General features: G+C 45.0%; 2 protein-coding genes across 2 annotated transcripts in view; one reads left to right on the top strand and one right to left on the bottom strand.

The window, feature by feature from the left end:
- Window positions 1-13170, top strand: part of LOC107322403 (transmembrane protein 211-like) — a 55230-nt gene that overhangs the window by 18515 nt on the left and 23545 nt on the right. The gene's annotated exons all lie outside the window — the stretch shown is intronic.
- Window positions 3174-13170, bottom strand: part of SPATA22 (spermatogenesis associated 22) — a 39786-nt gene continuing 29789 nt past the window's right edge. Inside the window, exons 10-11 of the transcript XR_004309310.1 lie at window positions 11853-11942; window positions 3174-3268 (exon numbers count right to left, since the gene is read on the bottom strand). The gene's annotated coding sequence lies outside the window, so the exon portion shown is untranslated. The remainder of the gene's footprint in view (window positions 3269-11852; window positions 11943-13170) is intronic.

Here is a 13170-nt window from a genome sequence, read left to right as displayed (position 1 = left end):
AAAGAGCTCGTGCCTTTTGCATCTCACTGCCCTGCTGCTGCTGGGTGCTGCAGAGTGCTGTTGCCTGCATTCCTCCCACTGTGGGGTCAGTGGCTGCAGTGCTCCCAGTGCTGCGTCCCTTCCTCCCAACTGCCAGGGAGCTCAGCTCCTGTTGGACAGAGCTGCAGCATCAGTCCACCAACAGATCCTGTGCAAAATACTGCAGCTTTGAATGTGGGAGCTTGTCCTCTCACTCCACACCCTGTGTTGGATGCCTGTGTTCCTGCATCTCCTGCCTGTGTGACCAGCATTTCTAAGTTGTTTCCAGGCTGGTTGGGGGATACAGAAGGTGATGATTGTGAAGAAAACAATGAGGAAATGATTCCGTGACAAATTTGAGCTGACTCTGACCAAAGTCAGAACAGTAAATGTCACCCTTGTGTGCCAGGAGGCGTCAAGCAGCATTTCTCCCTTCAACATCAGCATGACGAGGGCCGTAGCTTTGGAGATCTGTACTGCCATGTTTCTGCAAACACTACTTCTACCCGCTTGGAAATTGGATTTCGTGGGCTGAGCAATTTGTGTGTAGAAGATAGCAGCAGGACTGATAAGCAGGAGCCTGTTTACACGCTCACAGCTAATGCTGCAGTCGAGCAGGGGACTGCCAGGATTATTTTTTTAACACTCTCTCAAATGTAATCCTTGGGGCTGAAGGTCTCATTGCTGCTGAACAGGGAAAAGTCTGAACAGGGCAGTTTTAAATGGGTATACAAATATAGGACTGGCTTCATGTGAAGCAGAAGGACAAAGGCAATAAGTAAATGGCAAACGATAAGGTTTTAGAATCAAGAAGTGAGTGATAAGGAACGACATACCTACATTCTTTTGGGCGAAGCAGTATTTCACATGTTGCCAAATTAATAGGAATGACCCCAAGTACAGAAAGGAGTCTTGGCATGTCTCTCTCACAACAGAGGGGGCATTCTGGAAAAGGAAAATAGAGAGCAGATGGTGTCAGTTAAGCACAACATGAAGGTCCCAGTGATGTCCAGGGATGCGCTGGAGCCCATTGCTATCCAAGCCTCTCCCACAGGATATGGGGAATTCTCTTGCTGCACGGGGTGGGTGCCATGATGCCCAGCCACGGCTCCTGGGGACTGGCAGCTGGATGAGCAGACAGGATGGCTCCAGGAGATGCACTGTGGAATGCACTTCTCTGTTGCTCCAACATAACCCAAGTCCGTCAGCCTTTAGGGCTTGCTGTGAAGGTCATCTGCAAGCAAGGTTACTTATCTCAAGCAGAGTGGCAGGCCTATACCATGAACCTTCTTCCAGGAACCAGGTTCTACCCTGTGCTTTGGCTGCATAGCTGCACATGAGCTACAGGGAGTTATAGGTGCATGAAGGTGTACGTTAAACCCACAGATATAAACAGATCCTACTGGCATGTACCTGAAGCACAGAGAGGGAAACACATTTTTTAGAGATGATTCATTCAGTTGTCACGAAAATACTCTTCCAGCCAAAAGTTGGTAGTTTCTTTTCTTTCAGCTGCTTAATCTTCTTTAATCTGCCCTTGACATTTATTGAAACAATGTTTTGCACACAACAAAGTTAACAATTCCAAGATCTGCAATGCTGGGAGGCAGAGCTGCTGGTCCCAGCACTGAGGTGAGGCTGAGCCATCCTTGGCATTCAGTCCCCATAAGAGAACGTGGCAGCTTCTCACGTGAGTCAGTGAGTCCAAACACCTGACAAGCCAAACAAACTGCTGAACACAAATCCAGTGGAGGGTCTGACCCTGTGAGATGCCTCCCCATGTGCTGAGTGGTCCCAAATGCCAAAACTGAAGGAGTGTAAGAGATGCTATGAAAATGCATTGGCTCATTTTACATAGGCAGAGGTAACAAAGTGACACAGGTTAATTTATAGCTCAGTTGTATGCTGATTGCAAAGTATACATTTCCAGCTAGGAGTCATTAGTAAATCACTTTCCCATCAGTTCTCTTGGCATACAAAAGAAATTTCTCTTTCCCTGACATTTTAAAAAAATAATCCTAGTAAGTTATACTCTCTGTGACTTTATAGCATTAAAAGAAGACTAAAATCTATAACCTCAACCTTTCACAAATGTACAGTAATGCGATAACAAATTTGCTTCGAACAGCTGCTATCTTGGTACCAACTGGCACGAAGGAAGGAAGTAATTGGCTTGTTTTCAGATAATTACCATAATTGTAGTGACACCATTTGGATCACATCTAACTGCATTCCTGCTGCAAGTTATAATTTAATAACTGGCAGAATTTAGACTGACAGTAAAGGTAAAGTCAGCATATGGTGGGGAAATGGGCATATACTTCCCTCACAAGCTTCACTAGTGCAGGCTCTGCTGCTCTTGCTGTGATCTCGCTGCTTTTCTTTAGCCCTTGACTGGCTCATGTCTTTGTTCCTTTTCCAATGCTTGACCTGTGAGGCCACCTTTTGGCCCTTTTGCACTTTCCGGATGGAGAAAAATCACCTGGGTTTGGTCCTACCCCAATGACTATTTTCTTCAGGCACTGAGTATTTTTAGCTGTCCTAGTTTTGCTGGGGCCTATCAGAGCTCTGCTATAAAAGTGGATTAAACCACGGTCAGGTGCTTACAGGCAGCAGCTAAATACCTTTCTCGAGGTTGAACCTAGACCCTGCATAGCAGGGCTTGCTCCTTCAGTCCCAGCAGCAGCAGTGGGGCAGCAGAGTGTGCTGAGCTCAGCATGACATGGTGGATAAACCTTGTCCCTTTTGTGTCTTCTTGTTCTTGCTGCTTTTGGCCAATGTGAAGGGAACTCAGCTTCTCCTGTATTTCCAGTCCTGACAGCTGCCCGGCCAGCCCCAGGAGCAGGGGGCTGCAAGGTAAGGCTGGGAGATGGCTGAGACTAACACAGAAAGACAAGAAAAGATATGAGCTGGGCACTTTTTGCCAGGCAGCTACGAAATAGAGCAGAGCATTGAGCCTTGCAGGGTTTGTACAGGCACTAGGAGCTTTCCTGTAGAACCTGCCTTGCTTTGAGTACATCCATGACCTTGCTCACCTCCATTTCCCCTTTGCAGAGCAGAAAGCAGTACTGACAGAGCACAAAGAGAGGTGTCACTGGAGCTTTTCCAGTCCCAAATGAGAGCAACTCTTCAAGTGTATTTACTTACTTTGCTTTATGCCTATTCTGCTCCTTGTGGCTCTTCAGCTTTCCCCAAGATGAATCCAGACAACTCTGTCAGACAGCACAGAGATCATGGAGATTGTGCAGACCTGCAGGGTGAGCAGGTTTAATGCCCATCACCAGGGCAAAGCAGCATTCCCATCTTTCCACCCACACCAGGGCTGTGCTCTGCTACGGCCTGGGCAGAACCAGGACCTCCAACTTCCAGACTCTTTTTTTTTTATGAGTCCCAAGGGGTGAGAGGATTTGTGATGCACTAGCTGTAGGTCTGTGATGCAGCCTCAGCCTGGGGGGTGCCCAGCTCATCACACACTGGAGAGGACTTTGGCACAGAGCATGCAAAGTGCTCATCATCTCTAATAAACCCATCTGCCAAGCTGAGGTTGTCCCAGCCTCCAGTGTCTTGGCACACATACAACGCTCACACAGAGGGAAAGGAAGGTGGCTGACTGAAAAGCAAATCTCTTATCTCTTTCCCTGGCTCAGAGAGATGGTCTCTGGTGTGGTTGTTTGGAAGTAGCAGAACTGGACTGGATTGGCGAGGTGGGGTCTACATGCTGGTCCCACACATCCCATCTCTCTGCTCCTCATACAGAAACTGCAGTGTAACTGTTTCCTTGCTGTTTTCCCTCCCCCTCTGTGATTTATTGCTGCCAGGAGGCTGCGCATGTGGAGGTGGCATAAATCTCACCAAAAAGAGAGAAGGAAATTTGCATTCATTCCCTTCCTGGCATACTGAATGCAGTTTTCCAGTTCACTGCTGAAATGCTGAGCAGGTTTGGGGCAGAAGGGCCAGGCACTTGCTTTAGTAATAAGCATGGCCAGTGCTGGGCTTGTTGCCCTGATAGAGGAAGCTCCCATGGCCAGCAGCTCCCCACATTCAACAGTTATACCTGTGTTAATTGAAATCCACTGCTATTTTCAAAAAACTGCATGAACAAAGAACACTGGCAGTTATTGTCCCTGGGATTACATTTTCAATGGAAGCCTATCAGCATTTTCATTAGCCAAGAACAAACTGGCTACAAAGCAAAGCAAGAAACGTTAAGAAAGGAAGGAGGAAGAACAGTGAACATAACACATTAATCGGCAGCTGAAGTTGGATGCAGTCTGCACACCTCGGCTTCTGCACGGGCTGACGGCTGCAAATAGCACACTGAAGCAATGGAGGAAGTAAAGAATTAATTACAGTTCCGAGACCCAATCTCACTTCCAGCCACAGACAGCATTTATTAAGATCTCACTGAGGCAGGAAAGATTGAACAATGGACTCAGGGGACAGTGAAGGGGAAAAGAATTAATCAGTTTGTCTCAGGAGACTGGAGAAGTCAGATTAAATAAAAACTGGAAGAGAAATGAAGGGTGGAAAAAGATGGTTGGAAACCTGGACCTATTTGAAGAAGAAACTCTGGAGGCACAGCTGGGAGTACCCTCAAGCTCTCTTCCTCCACTATGGAAGCTGGGGAGTTTTGAGGAGAAAAGCTGAAAATGTGTCTCAAATCCTTGAATAGGAACAGAAATCTCACAATTAGGGCTCTTGCTGCTTCTGCCTGGCAGAAGGAAGCTATGTAACATGGCCTTAGTTTTCCCACTTCTGATCCTTGCTCCAGTGCATCACAGAGGTGCTCGGGTCCCCCAAGCCCTAATGTCACTGGGATCTGGGAGTCATTCCCCATCTGGACTGAAGTTCCACGGCAGCAAAGCATAGTCAGGAAGGGGAACTGAACCTGGGTATTTGTCCAAACCCCACACGTACCAAACCAACACTCTAAAACAAAAATCTTTGTCTCTGCCTATTGTCAACCCAGTGTTTTCCATCATGATAACATTCAATTATTTCTCTTCTAAAGCATACAACTTTTTTCTCTTCTTTTGTGTCATTGCTTTTCTCTCCTGGGAAAGGTCACTGGGCTTCCAAATGCCTGCTGTGTAATTAGCTGTGACAAACACTGCTGATGGTGACCAGTGCTGAGGTCAAAGAGTTTTAGTGGGTGTTGAACATAAACATCCGAGGAAGGGAGACTGTTCCTGATGGAAAATGGGCATCCACTGCCAAGCTCCTTTTGCTCTGCTCAGTGGCAAAAACTTCATGGGAGCCAGAGGAGATGCCTTTGGCTTATTCTTCCCTCTTGAAAATCCCCACAAGTCAGATGTGGAGCCACAAATAAAAACCTCTTGTGCAAGTAAGCAGTGAATGGCAGAACATACTTCCTTAAGTTTTTGTATACAGGAAAGCATTCCTAGTTCTCTGGCATATCCAGAAATACGCTCTTTTGAGAAAGTCCTTATGGAAACACAAAGTACACAGAGGATGCTTTCTTCAGTCCTCAGAAGCACTGATTCAGAAGAGAGACACCAAAGCTCTCCTTGGTTACTGGCTGCAACCAGAACGCTTTCCTGATATGACACGTCCATTTCCTTAGCAGAAGGCTGCTGGAAGCATGGCTCTGCGCCCACTTCTTTTTAGCAAGCCTCCAAGTTACGGGGATTAACTGGTTATAGTAAAGCACAGAACTTTTTAGTCTCTTTTCCTTACAACCTGCTATCTAATCAGATGAACCAACCCTTAAAATACAAGAAAGCTTCAGAGCAGAATGTTTTGTTTTTTATTATGGCAAACAGAGGTCAGAAGAGGTACGTTATGCTGATTCTGTAATGGTATTTCCTAGCAAAACCACTAAATACTGTTTGGTTTGTTAGCAGGAGCTTAATATGTGAGAATGGTAATGGGGAGGGATGGATGTTGTGTTTATCCTGGACCTTCAAAACCAGAAATACCTATTAAAATAGATTTCATCCCCCTATCAGGAAACATTATGTTTTGCAGGAGTTTTTTTCATTTGTTTGACCAGTCTAGTTTTAAGTCTATCAGTAAGCCAAAGGACAGCGTGTTTTTCACAAGGCAAGGTGATGTGGCACATATACTATCATAAAGCCTGTGGGAAATGTGGGACAGGAACTGCTGCATTGTGATTTTCATCATGAAAATCACTGAAAAAGAATACATTGTATTGCGTTTCTCATGTTTTGGGTGTTTCAAGGAAGAAAGATAGGAAAAAGAAGCAATCAATTAAAAAAAATAAGACTGTACAAGCAGGAACAACTTTAACATATTCTTAAGGTCACTGACTTATCTCACAGATGCAAAATAATGAAAGCATCCAAAAGATGTTTTGACAAGATGTGAATCACCACATTATAGCTAATGGGTTTTGAAACCTGGCACTTGTGCACTGTGCATGAGTCTTAGTGCAAATAATAGATAAGTGCCATCCAAGCTCCTCTGTGCCCAGCAATGGCACAGCAGTGACTCTTGTCTAAGAGGTCCCAGCCCCTGCCCCTCCCAGCAGAACTGAGCTCAGTTTTCAGGTGAACAGAACAGCAGGGCACAGCTGCAGGCAAGGCTTCAAGAGGGAAGGGAAAAAAGAGCCTGTTTCCCAACGCACACATTTTTCAAACAGGAATGAGAACTAAAACGTGAAACCAAATAGTCTCCTTCAGAAAACTAATGAAAAGGATGTTCACAAATAAGCCAAGACATTGCTTATATTTTCTTTACCATGAGATTTGAAAGCCAGGTCTGGAAGAGCCTCCCTCAGCCACCTCTGCCTCCAAGAAAGGCCCCAGTTCCAATCATACAGAGCCAATTGCGCCCATCTGTTTTTTCCTACAGTCAGTGCTTTCCAGCAGTGCCTCCCATGAACCAAGATGTCTATGACCATTAACCAGCCCAGAAAAGACAAAAATAAGTCTTCCTATAGCTTCCCAGTTGGGTTTTTCAGTCACAGTGGTGAAAGAACCAATGCATTTCTCTTGATTCCCTTGAGTTATTGATGGATCCTCAAATTAGATGAACAGAGTCAGGCTCAGAAGTCTAGCTAGGCTCATTACTTTAAGGAAACGTTAATTGCTGCTTCTGCAGTCTAAAAAAAGTGCCTTTACTCTGCAGCAGCTTCAGTTAAGCAGTGCTAATTGCTAAAGCTAATTAAGTTGCTGTTGCTCCTAGATACTGGTTCATGGTAGGCTGCAAACACAAAGATCAGCAGCCAAGCCGCTGCAGCCTGGCTGGTGTGACCTGAGAGGGTGTGGGGCAGCTGAAGGCACTGCCCTGTGCTTGATGCTGCTTGTGCACAGCAGGGTGGGAGCTCTGCATCCCAGCCAAAGCCACTCATTTGACAGGACACAGCCAGAGAAGCAGATTTCTAGACAAGAGATGACACAGAAGATGTAGCATTTAACCCCAGAGAAAGGATCTTCAAATGCCTTTTTGACCGTATATCCAATGTTTGTTTCTGTCTCCAAGACTCCCAGCTGAAAAGCAGCACTATGTTAATTATACCACCAGAACATTCTGATATCTTTCTGAAAAACAGGGTCACTGTTAAGATGAAGCCTTTGGTGGTTAGAGCAGCCCCAGCAGCCTGGTGTAATTGCTCCAAAGGGGTTACACGTTGCCAGGCTCCTTGGGAGCTGCTGCTTTGGGACTGGAGGTAGGGACAGCCCTGCTGCAAAAAACAGCCTAAAATGGCACCAAAGCACCACTGGCCCAAAGAGGCATCCCAGGAGAGCTGCAAGGAAAGAAATAGGTCTTTAGCTTGATTGTGCTGCCTCACTACTCTCTTCCTGAAGGCAGGAGAGAAGCAAAACAAAGAGGGCCATGCTATAGGTTAGTGCTCCGGAGAGGACCTTCCTGGATCCTGCTTAGGGAACATGCGGTGAAATAACTCAAATCCAATTAACATCTGAGTTAAGGGACTAGAGTGAAATAAAGGGCAGTGAGTCTCCGAGACTCTATTTACATGATTTATTAGAATATAGCTGTCTGCAGAAGCAGTAGACAGCTGTTATGTTTAATATATGAGGACACAAAGGGGGAAAGGGCTCAGATACAAAGCTGTTGGGGGGCTGCTCACTGGACTAAGCTGCAAGGTTGAGTTTGGCAGATCTGTAAATGGAAAAGCACCATTCATTTCCTCTGACTGGCTTCAAGGTTTGTGCAGAGGGAAGAGCCAAAGCTTGGAGATCAAAAAGGGAAACATTCTTTCAACAGATCTTTCAACAGCAAGGGGCAATGCACATAGTGGAAGTTTTCACAGCAAAAGTGAAGGTGGTGAAATGTGAGTCCTCTAACCTCACTGAAACTGTTTCTCACTGAAACTCACTGTTTCTCACTGAAACTCCCCATTTTGAGCATCTTCTAGGCCAGAAAAGCTATGTGAGCTGACAGCCTTGGAACAGCTCCACCATTTGATGTTTGTGCATTGGTAGAGAAAGCACAGAAGGATTTGCAGTGATGGATGAAATCTGCAGTCCTTCTAAGACACCAGTTAAAGTGATTTTGCCTCTTGAAAGCCAAACTATAAGGCTTCTATCAAAGAGATATTTGATACCAGGAAACTAAGGGCTGTGAGAAAAATAAGGTATCCATAGTTTTCTCACATTGCAATCAGTATTCATATGAAATAGCTGTCTTCCCTGTCCTGCATAGCAATGCACCATGATCAGACCAGCTGCTGTTTAATACAATAGCAGGGAAACAGAACCACAAATAACATAACTGCCTACAACCGGCTGTTCTCGAGAAGAGCGTGGGGTTATTTTGCTTTTGTTTTGTGTTGTTTTTTGTTTTTACGCTTCAGTGCTGTTCCCAATATCTATTACAAGAGGCGCCAATGTCCTGTTGTATCACTACTGCAAAACTGGATGCTCCAGAGGGAAGGAGCCTAATTAGGTTTATTATTTATTGCTAGAGCAGCCTTGATTTGGCAAGTCCCCTCCCAGCAAGACTGTGTTCAGTTCTAGCATATGTTGTTTGGATCCATAATATGAACTTGAAAGCTAAAAGTACTTTTTCCTAATGGGTAGATGTGAGCCTTCTTCCAAATCTCAACAGGAGGCAGCAGGCTGTCCCAGGGGGTCACCTTTTCTGTTAAGTGTTTCTCTAATGGGTTCAGTGAGAAGCAATACTGACATAGAGCAAAAGGATCAGAAATCAGCCCTACAGTCACAGCTCACAGCCTGTGCTCCCAAACACCTTCATAGCCACTCTATGTGCCTTATTCATGCAGTCTGATCCCTCTTAGAAAAACAATGGGAGCATCCCTTGCCTGTTTCCAAAAGCTGACTTAGATCACATTTTTTTTAATGCTCCTAAGTACAGTTCAAATACAACTTGCAGGGTAAGAGCCATCCATTCCAAATGAAGAAATCAGGTTGCTCCAATTTTTTTCCTGCCAGTTTGAGAGCCAATGGCACTGACAGACTGCTTGTAAAGTGAACTTCAGGGAGGATCAATTTTAAGAGTCATTTGTGCATCTTTCTACCTAAAACGCAGCCAGGCAGGCATATCCAAGCTCTGTTGTTCCCAAGCGACTTCTAACGTGTCCCAGAGGGACCTGAAACACCACACAACAAGAAAACGAAGCCGTATGAGGAGCTCTCAGCAATCACTCTTGCTGTCAAAAATGCTGTAATTTCTCACATCCCAGTTTAGCGAGCACGAGAGAAATGGCAGAAAACGTGGCTTTAAATGAAAGGCAAGAAAAATGCCGCATAAATGCATTGGTAGTTAAGTCTTTGCCACAGAAAGCTGATATGTTATTTTCCTAGCCATATTTCATCCAGTACCCAAGTTTAAGACAATAAGCTACTGTTCATATCATGCATGCTCATTTTAATAAGGGACCTGTGCCTTCCTTGATGGAGCTCTGGCATACACCCCACTAATAGCTCTGTAATCTGAAGTATTGCAACTTTCTTTGCTTTTGAGAAGCAGCACAAAGTGCTATCCCTAAAACAGAGCAGAGATGGGCATGGTCAGCTCTTGCAGGAGAGGTAATGCTGCAGAAGAGAGAATTCAGCCTCACAGGAACATAGGGCCGTACTTGGAATTAATCCCATATCTCCTGAGCCACAGACGGTGCAATGCTGACCACTCCTTATTAGAAAGGGTCATTTTTCTCATTTCCTTCATTCACATTCACAGTGGCAAGGGAGATGATGCATGCAAATGTACTTAAGAGCTTTGGATGACATTCCCATGATCACTAGTTTATTGGCTGTTGCAAACAGGTGCCAAAAAAAAAAAAAAAAAGGCACAACTTGAAATACAGAATACAGGACAGAAAGCAGTTCATTCAAATTCCTCCACAGCTCCCTCCCCTTTGCTGGCCCTTTCAGTGGAGTTCCCATAAGCTTTGGTGGACCCACATGGGGTGCTGCTCTCTAAGCATGGCTCTTGAGGTGCAGGGTATTGGTGCTCCTACCTTATATGAGGAGCTGCCCAACCAACCTATATGAGTAATTCTGCCAGCAAGGAAGCATTAGAGGCAAGATGGCTCCACTGGCTCCTTTTCAAGAGTTTAATTTGGATACAGATGCCATTTTTATCATTCCACTTTAGGACAAAGTCAGTAGTCAATCCAGACTTGAGTTCTAGAACCATAAGTTGGAGCTGCTGGATGACTTGCAATCATACCTCCATACTTACATGGCTGTGCATAGCACTAGAAACCCGTAACAGCTCCTCTCACTGACTTTGCGCCCCCAGCACTCACAGCTTGCTCCTGGGGGGCTCCAAGAGATGCCTGCATGGCCCCCAGCTCTCATCCTTTATCAAAGCTCTCCCTCACCCCACCAACAAACTCATTTTTAAAAACTGTGTCAGCTGCAGGGATGCAGATGGTCGCATTTGCATCAAACAACTTTTAAATTATCATTCAAATTAAATTAAATTGAAAATGCAATGAGCTGTTCCTGTAGATCTAGGCACACAAAGATGAGTTAATGAAGGTCACATTTGTAACCAGTGAAGAACATTTAAATTGTATCATGCCTAGCATGGTACACCATTAGAGTAACATGCTTTTCTAAATAAGGACAATTTGTTCTTGAAGGCCTTGTGCAGGATGGCTCCCTGCCCCCAAGAAAGGATTGGTCTTTGAGACCTTTGTGGTTCAGACAGGGAGGAGTGGTGCCTGGCTCTGTGGAGCACCTGCAAAACGTGTTGGCCAAGTGGTGCAAGCATCAATCAGGGCAATGCAGGTCCCGCCTCCTTTTGGTCTGAATGCAAAGCCAGACATGCCTGGAAAGCCCCGTGTAACACAGCTGAGAGGTGCAGCTTCAAACAAGAGAGGTGTAGTTTTGCAGGCATGCACCCTGCATGCCTCTGGTTGTAATTGCCTCATTTACACACGCACAAATGCGTACCTTTTGCTTTGTGCTGTGTTTGTAGTCATCTTTGACAAACTGCCCTGTAAGAGCTTTTGTGACATCCGTCATCTTCACAGCTCTCTGTTGTCACAACCATGTCATACAAATTAACCATACCATTTCCATGTGCTGAGATGAAAAATGAAATCTGCTTGGCTTGCAAGTGGCAGAGCCTCCCTGCCGAGGCTTCTCCCGTCCTGCTGCTGCTCTGGCACTGGTTTTGGCCTTGACGAGACACTGTGCACACAGAGGAGCTGAGCACCAGACCAAGTGACCCAAGTCCAGGCAGCCATAACCCAATTAAATTAATACCAAACAGAAAATTGTAGTTACTGCTCTTTCTCTCTCCTTCATGTGACCACTACACATCACCTACAACTGCCTCAGGCCACATCACACATTTTTTTCCTGAGAAAAGAACTATTACTTAGTACAGGGGAAAAAAATAGCAAAATTACATACCAAAGGCTCCTTAGCAACAAAGCTCTTGTTCTCACACATTCTCTGTTCCAAACTCAGGTGTGAAGTCAGTTGCTGAGAGATCAGAGAAACCTGTGAAATGGAGAGTAATAACTGGCAAGGTTTTTGGCATATGGAGACAGTTTTTGCAAGCAAAGGCTTAAAAGCTGCAGGTCTGCATCAGTGGTAGCCTGCTCTCACAAGAAGAAGGAAAAAAAAAAAGCAGCTAACACCTGCCATCAAAAGGGACTAATGTACTTGCTTTAATTAGTTGCTGAGGTTTTAGTATATCCAACACAGCTGCTTGAAAATGGCTGAGTGCATCTGAAAGCTTGGAAAGTGAATGTTAGAAAATCCACCCGGCTCAAAGGGCTGTGTTACTGACATATTGCGGCTAAAGCAGCCCAACCACAGCTGAATGCACTTGATAATCCCTTGCAACAAGAAGTAGCAGGTTCAGTTGCTGAGGATAAGTGGGTTAACCCCATCTCCTAAGTGTGCTGCTGGGAGATAGTGATGTGCCTTGGCATACTCAGTGTAAAGTACTGTTCAGATGTTTTCTTAAACACTCATAACAGTTGTAAATCTGAGGAAAGCCCTTTTGATCTCAGTGGGTGATGGTTGAATCTGTATCAGCGCAGAGATAAGTAACTGAGAACAAAATCTATACCTGAATGTTCTACTTGGAGAAAGCACCTCCAAGAGCAACAGCATCCAAGAAACTGCAACAACTAGACTTAAAATATTTTATACAATCTATTCCTGAGATTCAGATGATAGTAGGAAAATAGAACCTCAAAACAAAGTGATTAAAAAGTGAGCCTGAAAGCTGCCTTACAAATGATAGGCTCAGTGGTGAATGGTGATTTACTCTGTGATTTGTAAACCAATTTATTTAACAGTGGTTGAAATGAAAAGATTTTGCAGGAATAACAAAGTAAACAGATATATGACTAGAAGGAAAATATTAATTCTTCTGCCTGGATTCAAAGGAATTTTAGCCTTTGACTTGTTTTTGATCACTGCAGAACAACTCTCAGTCTAAAACCGCAGTCACCCTCTCGGAACGGCAGCAGAATTCCAGCTTCAGTTTCTGCAGTCCCTCCTCACCAGCCACAGGGGGCTGAGTCAAATGGCCCTGATCAAGGTCAGGGCTTTGTGGGGTTTTCTGGTGCTGCAGTATGTGATGAGCCTATAGCACGGACGTGGCTCAGTTACTAACCCCTGAAAATTCATTGACTTCTCCAAAGACCTCAGGTCCTGTCACTGAGTTCTCTTGCACAGCAAAGTGCCTTTACGCTCTCAGTTCACTTTCTCCCAG

Source organism: Coturnix japonica, chromosome 19, assembly GCF_001577835.2.
Source record: "Coturnix japonica isolate 7356 chromosome 19, Coturnix japonica 2.1, whole genome shotgun sequence".
Classification (NCBI taxonomy): Eukaryota; Metazoa; Chordata; class Aves; order Galliformes; family Phasianidae; genus Coturnix; species Coturnix japonica.
Note: the sequence above shows the minus strand (reverse complement) of the source record. Positions and strands in the feature narration are given on the sequence as shown.